Below are 8090 nucleotides of genomic sequence, written 5' to 3' on the forward strand. Positions count from 1 at the left end.
GTGTGTGTGTGTGTGTGTGTGTGTGTGTGTGTGTGTGTGTGTGTATGATGTTTCAGTTTTTCCCTCTTCAGGGCAAAGTGAGTTATGGCTGGACTGGACACAGTGAGTCTTCCACCTCTATCTCATTCTGTCATTTGCATCCTCTGTCCTCACTCCAACTACCTCCACGTCCTCCCTAAATGCATTCATATATCTCCTTTTAGGACATTAGCTTTGTAATTGTCCTGGCAGTTGCATTTCTATCATCTTTCTACCAATGTCCTAGAGGCTCAATGGGATTTACCTGTCTAAATAAAGGTTGAATGAATGAAATACCCACTGTCCCTCCTCTGGACATATCCAAACCATCTCAGTCTGGCCTCCCTAACTTTATCTCCCAGGTGTCCAACCTGTATTTTACCTCTGATGATCGCATTTATAATCTTATCCATCCTTGTCACTCCTAAGGAGAACCTCAGCATCTTCATTTTTGCCATTTCCAGTTATTTCTCTTGTCTTTTTGTTAATATCTCTGTCTCCAGACCATACGACATAGCTGGTCTCACCATTGTTTGGTAAATTTTGTAAACTCCTTTGACCTTTGCTGACACTCTTTTGTCACATATCAGTCCTGAAATTTTTCTCCATCCTGACTGGACTCTCTTTTTCACCTCTTTACCACACTCCCCATTTTCCTGGACAGTGGACCCCAAGTACTTGAAGTCCTGCACCTTTGTTCTTAAACTATGTCTTTATTTGATATACGTGTATGAAAACTACACCTGAACCAACTCTTCTGCGTCTTTGTCAATTTTTTGTCCACTCAAATTCGGTTGACTAAGATAGATGGTCAGGCTTCCTGAGCCTGGTTCTGAAAACCATAAAGAAGTTAGAAAATTCTTTAGGTGAGAGGCAAATTCAAGTAATCCGCCTAGGCTGGAGGTCATAACTAATACATCAGCATCCTTCTATGCAACTCAGCATCCATGTGCATGAAAACAATAAAACATTAATAGCCTCCAAACCCAAAAACAGAACTAATGGAAGGTTATTTTGGCATTTTTAGAAACATGGAAAAACAAAACATTGTGCGAACAACCTCTCAGAGATACAAGCTTTCCCTACTCCTGGGCGTCTTGAGAGCATCTCCTCCTTTGTGTGTCCAATCTTCAGAGAGGGAGGAGAGTTTTGGGGACTCCAAGAATAACCACACTGATTTAGAATCACCCATGAGGTTCAGTGGATGTGAGAGCGCGAGCGCACCATGAAAGAGAGGCCAACCTCCGAAAAAGTGCATCGTCTCTAAGAAGCTTTGTGGGAATACAGTCTCAGAGTTTCAAAGGACGATTCAGTGCTATCTCTCTGTGCCAGGTAGCCTGACTAATAACACACTCAAAGCTTCCTGAATGTCAGAGCCTCCTGAGCTCGTTGCCAGGAAATCTGGACTGAAATAGTATATGAAGTAGCGCACAACAGAAACCCACAGCTGCGACTGAAAAAAGTCTAGAGTCAAATAAATAAATAAACTACATACATCCAGTACAAGTCAGAGGGATGAAAAAGAACCGTGGCATTTCCATCTAAAGTTGGTAAGCAAGTCAAATTTGGATGCACCATTTTGGTGACTTATTACTTCAAAAGGATTCATTATTGTGTCTGAAATTACATCAAATCTCAGGCAAAAAAAAATATTTTTTATCAAGCTGCTTGGTATTCTAGAAACTGATGAGTCAGACTGCGCAAAATTAGTCAAAAAGATTACAAGATTTAATTTTCATTTTGTGTCATTTATTTAGTATTTAGTGTATTGTTATAAAGTATTTTACCCTTAATGTTGGGTGAAATGGATTTTGTTTTTACAAAGTGAAGAAAAAAAATTACTGCAATTCGTGAATCCAAAACCTTAAAGGAAATGGAAAAAGTTAAAAAAGTTTTGCTGTGGCAATGTTTTCAGAACATCTACATCTTCTACCGCTTATCTGCAGTCATGGAGGCAACAAGTCCAGCAGAGAAACCCTGACATCCCTCTCTCTAGCAACATCTTCCAGCTTGTACTGGGGGACCCCCGAGGTCAGAAAAGACAGACAATCCCTCCAGCAAACAAATTCTGGGTCTTTCCTGAGGCTTCCTGGAAAACCTCTGAATGGAGGCATCCAGGAGGCATTTTAATCAGATGCCAGACATCAACTGACTCCTTTCAATGTGGAGAAAAAGTGGCTCTACTATGCGCTCCTCCTGGATGACGGAGATCCTCACCTTACCTCTAAGGCTGAACCTGGTCAACCGAAGGAGGCCCATTTCAGCTGCTTGTATTTGGGATCTCATTCTTTCAGTCATGATCTAAACCTCCTGGAACGTTACAGACAGAGCATTAAGTAGAGAACTTTGCCTTTCAACTCAGCTCTTTCTTCACCACAACTGATCAAAGCAATGCCCTCATTATTAAGGATGAGGCCCCAATGTGTCGATCCATCCCCAGCTTTTTCCTACCATCATTCCTGAACAAGACGCCCAGATACTTGAACTCCTCCACCTGAGCCAAAGACCCCTCAACATTCCAGCCATAATATGCACCTGTGATTTCAGACCATTTTTAATTTATCCAATAGACAATAAACTCTGTATCTACCATATTTTGTGCCATATAAGTCACACCTTTTTGCATAAATTAGCATGCTCTGTGACGTATACAACAAAGTGACGTATTTATGTTTTTTCCCATATTTATAACCCAATTTTTGGCTGAGATCCGATGATTTCATTTATTCTGACATGGAAACTATTAAACACTACCATTTTCATCCACTAGAGGGCGGTCAAGTAATATGGCAAGCCAAATGTCTCATTAATAGGTAAAAGTGGCTATTAATGAGACACTTGGCTTGCCATACCAAGCCACCTTCATCTCGCTCCGGAACTCCTGGAGCAAATGTCAAATCAGCTACATTTCGCCACGCCGTCCAGGCGAAATGCAGCTGATTTGACCATTAAAGTGCATTTATTAAGGAAAAGTTAAACTGAGACACACCTTTACTATAATGTCGAGCAAACAAATAATTGTTTTTAGGTGGTTATCTTGTTAAATTTTGAAGAAATGCACGACGAGTCCTCCCTCTTTGCTCTCCCGCTTCCTGGAACCGGCTTTTGAAATGCAACTGATTTGACAGTCATAGTGCATTTATTAAGGAAAAGTTCAACGGAGACACACCTTTATAATTTTGAGCAAACAAATAATTGTTTTAAGTGTTAATTTTGTTAAATTCTTGTTAATGTCCTTCCGTGCACTCTCCCGCGGCCGCCATTTGGCAGCCAATCGATTTTTGGCACAACACCGACCCACGTTTCCGAGTGGTCAGCGGTGACGCATAATAGATGTAACTTATTCGGCGAAGCAACGTATCTGTCACTGATGTGACTTATATACGGTGCGACGTGTACAGCGGCAAGTATGGTAATAGAACATATCTAATTTGTACTTTGTGCAATTAATTGCATCATTGCCCACCAAAAATGGCAAACGTGAACAACAGTGTTTTTGCCTTTGTCAGTGTGTACATCTTTGTTTGCCTGTTAGCAGCATATCTTATAATATACTGAACAAATATTAATGAAATGTTCAGAAATTAATCACTGATTATACATTTACAGATGATTAACTTTTGGAGTCAGTCCAATTCAAGTTGCCCACCACATGTAATCCCTATTACCCAACACAAAATTATATATTTGGTACTTAAAAATGCATACCTAATATTTAAAGTAATTTTAAAATCAGAATTTTATAATCAGTAATCAATTTTCTGTGTATTATTCATAGTGGCTCAGCCTGTGTAGGTTAACACTTCCATGGTTAAAAGTTCAACTCCCTACATGCTTCAACAAGTCACTCGTGACATTAATACTGCCTCTGTTAAAGGTCCTGCTAAAACCATTTTCACTCCTAAAAGTTCAATGAGTTGGGATTACAAAGGAAAAAGAGCTGAAAGAGGAGATTCCATAACTAGCATGGAAACCCAAAAGAACAGTGAAATCGGATTTAGAGTGAACAAAAAGCTTGGTGCCGCTACTCCGAAACACACCAAACCCCCGTCTCGGTGCCCTCAGCCCCATTACTCCACAGACTGTGCTTTTGCTATCACATGGTTTCAAATCCCATTTCACACTGTGTTGTCACATCGCTTTGTTTGGTCCTTTCCTGCCTCTCCTCCATGTTTACTGTCCTCGGGAAGTTCTGACAAAAAGACAGAGCTGTGGGAGTTTTTTCAACTCTGTGTAATAAATACAGCGTGGAGCTTCCAGCTGCCTCGAGGTCTGTAAAATAAATAAATACTGCTGAACAAATGCAGCCATTTCTGAACACAGTTGTCAATGGAGCACAGAAACACCATGCTTGAAGCACAGTCCCCCATTAAAGAATGACTCCTTTTCCAAAGAAGGCGAACAATCAGTGTGGCTTTTAAATAAACACTTAAGCTAATAATTACAATATATTTTGGTGTGAGTCGCACGTTTTGCATAAATTTGCATGTTCTGCGACTTATACACTGAAGCGATTAATATACATTTTTTCCCCATATTTATAACTCATTTTTTGACTGACATATGACACTTTCATTCATTCTGACATGGAAAACATTGATCACTACCATATTCAGCCACTAGAGGTGGTAGAGGGCTCATTAGGCTTTTGACAGCTATACCTGTAGGCGTATCTGTTAATCCCAGACCCACTAAAACCCTGCTGATTTTTTGTTGTTTTGACCATTAAAGTGCATTTATTAAAGAAAAGTTAGACTGAGACACACCTTTACTATAACGTCGAGTAAACAAATAATTGTTTTTAATCGTTCATCTTGTTAAATTCTTGTTAAAGTCCTCCCGTGCACATTCCCGCGGCCGCCATTTGGCTGCCAACTGATTTTTGGCACAGCACCGGCACGTTTCCGAGTGGTCAGCGGTGATGCATAGCAAACACGATGCGTCTGCACTGACACATAATAGATCTGACTTATACGGCGAAGCGACTTATTTATGTTTTTTCCCACTTTATTAAACATATTTGGACTGATGTGACTTATACGCCACCGGTGCAACTTGTACGGTGGAAAGTATGGTAACAGCCTGGTTTTACTTCAACAGGTGCACAAAACGCTTGTACTGTACACGTTTCATAGTTTCTTTCTAGCTCCTTTGTTCATTGGTCATGTTAATGTTAATGATCATGTTAAGACTAGGAGGTTATTGTGAGGTTTTATTGGTGCTCCAGTGTTAAACATTATAGCACTGATTTTCCAGCTTGCTGATGCTTCCTCATTTTCATAATATTATATTTAATATTTTCATGATACAGACATTTTGTTTGTTTTGTGGACCAACAAATGATGCTAATCTTCTGTTTTCCATTCATCATTTAATTTTACTACGGGCTTTTGTGTATGCATTAAGGTGTTTTTTTAACATATGTGACTTAATACCTCAATTATAACCAAGTTGTGTAAAATATATTTTACAAACAGAAAGCAATAATTTGCAAATCGCATAGTGAGTAGTGTAACTCTCATAACCTACATTTTATTCACAAAGGAACATAATAAACATATCAAACATCTAAACTAAGAAATTCAAAAAAATTAGAAACATATCTGGTGGTTTTGAATTTGGAATGGCTTCAATACATCTAAAAAAGTAAGGAAAGGGGCAACAAAAGGCTGTAAAATTAAGTGGTATGGCCTGTTATTGGCAAACAGTTCAAAAGCTTGCCTCGCTGATGGTATGTGGGTGCATTAGTGCCCAGATATGAGCAGCTTACAAAACAAGAATGGCACTATCAATGCAGACGAGTACATACAGGTTTTAGAATATATTCTTCCACCCAGAGTATGTCGATTTCAGGGAAGGCCTTGCATATTTTAGCAAGACAACGCTAAACCACATAATTCAAGGATTCAAGGATTCAAGGTTCTTTATTGTCATTCGCATCGCATGTGGTACATGAGGTGAAACAAAACTGTGCACACAGGGTCCTTGCTACATCCAACAATAGGAAGAATATAAATTGTAAAAGAAACAGTAATAAGGATTTCAGATTTAAACTATGAAATACACTAAACTAAGAATACAATAAAAAGAAAGAATACAATGAACAGCAGCAGCACGAACGAGTCTGTGTGAGTAGATGAGTACGAATGAATACTGCAGCATGAAATGATTCAGCAGTATGAGATCAGCAGTATGGATAATCAGCAGTGCATATCATCAATCAAAGTGGCATTAATGCCTAATGCATCTATTACAGCATGTCTTCATAGTAGAAGTATCCAGGTGCTGAAAAGGCCTGACTGCAGTCCAGACCACTCACTAATTAAAAACATTTGATGAAACATGAAGCAAATTTCAAGGAAGGCTGACCCACGACTGTTGAACATCAGACAAGAATGGGACAATGTTCCCTTCCAAATCTCCACAAACCAGTCCCCTCACATGACACTGCCCCCACTTTTTTGAGCTGTGTTGTTTCCATCAAGTTCAAAATTAATGCCCCAAAAAAAGTTTCCTTAGTACCAACAGTTTATGTGTTTACTATGTTCCATTGTGAATAAAATACAGGTTTATGAAATCTGTAAACTGTTGCACTCTATTTTAATTTACATTTTACACAACATTCCAGCTTTGTTGGAATTGGGGACGTATATTACTCATGGTTTCTGAGGGGGGTTGGACTTTTACCCCTTTTTAAAAATAATTTCCAAATGTTTCAACCATGTGTTTGCCAAAACTACTAATGAGAAACAATTTGCAATTAATAAATGTCATTCAGCTAATTTTAAAAATGAAAAAGCACAAATGATCTTATGATGACGCTGTCTTCAGCCAAGAATTGCAGCATCTCACTTGAACCTTTTCCAGAACTGCATTTAATATGTAGGTTGAAAACAATTACACCTGCTCACAGCAGTTATATATAGAAATAAGCAGAGATAACTTTGTGATCAGCTTTGCATCAGAATCTGCTTATAAACAGATATTTGAAGAAATGTAAATGATTTGGCAAGATTTATTTTTACCACAACTTGGCAGGAAATAATTTGGTAAATCATATTGTTAGTGGAGAGAAAGTCACTCATTAAGTGAACATTATTCATACATGGCTGCCCCCAGAAGATAAATATTAGAAACGACTAAAGAATGGCATGTGAATTCTAAAAGATGAAAAATAGACACCTTATTGGTTCGTGTGTCTGCTGGAAACACAAACCGCTCTCCTCTTCGCGTCAGCTGGTCAATGTTGAGCAATTATCTGTGTGATGGTGTTCAACAGACATGACCCCAAACACACTATCTTTATGCTGCAGTGGGTTAAAAGCTCCAGCATGAAATTAGATTAGTGTTTTTGTACTCTAATCCTATATACTGTGTCAGCGTCAGGGTTCAGGTTAGTAAGGGTTACACAGAAGAGACGTTTCTGCTGGCATGACATGACTAACTGCTAATTTACCATAAAAATATGCAGACATGAAAAAACTGGACAAATTCAGGTCAGTGTAAAAATCGTTGGTTACGTACTGTAACCCCAGATTCTATGAGTATAAGCGTAGCCCTTTAAGGCCTTCGCTTTAGTGGGTTTATCCCGTTATGCAGAGCATAAGCACTGAAAAAATTAGTCCACGCCCACCTGCTGTGTGGGCCCCACCCGGTCCGTATAAATTACGTTAAGAGCGGGAAATCGGCTCCCAAAATAGCTTTTTCTTCAGCCATTTAGGAGCCAGTGAGGCCCGACGCTTAAAGGGCTACGCTTATACTCATAGAATCTGGGGTTACAGTACGTAACCAACGTTCTATGTCGTATAAGCTTCGCCCTTTAAGGCCTTCGCTTTAGTGGGTAAAGGGCGAAGCCGATGTGGTCCTCGCCTCACTGGGTCCATTCGAACACAGTAAGAAGCGGAAGCTTGCCCAAAAAACGTCTTGTCACTCAGCTCCCCGTGTGCATAACTACGCATCGCGTAATTATGTGCCATGCACAGACGCATGTTGAGTAACTATGCGTTCTGACAAAGCATGAATGCCCCGGAAAACTTTCAAGGGGAAGAAGAAGTTGAAAAGAGGGGGGGGGG

At 39.5% G+C, this 8090-nt stretch overlaps 1 protein-coding gene across 1 annotated transcript in view; it reads right to left on the reverse strand.

The window, feature by feature from the left end:
* Positions 1–8090, reverse strand: part of LOC119417313 (cadherin EGF LAG seven-pass G-type receptor 3) — a 40429-nt gene that overhangs the window by 12843 nt on the left and 19496 nt on the right. The window lies entirely within an intron of this gene.

This window comes from Nematolebias whitei, chromosome 11, assembly GCF_014905685.2.
Source record: "Nematolebias whitei isolate Nwh7 chromosome 11, NemWhi1, whole genome shotgun sequence".
NCBI lineage: Eukaryota > Metazoa > Chordata > Actinopteri > Cyprinodontiformes > Rivulidae > Nematolebias > Nematolebias whitei.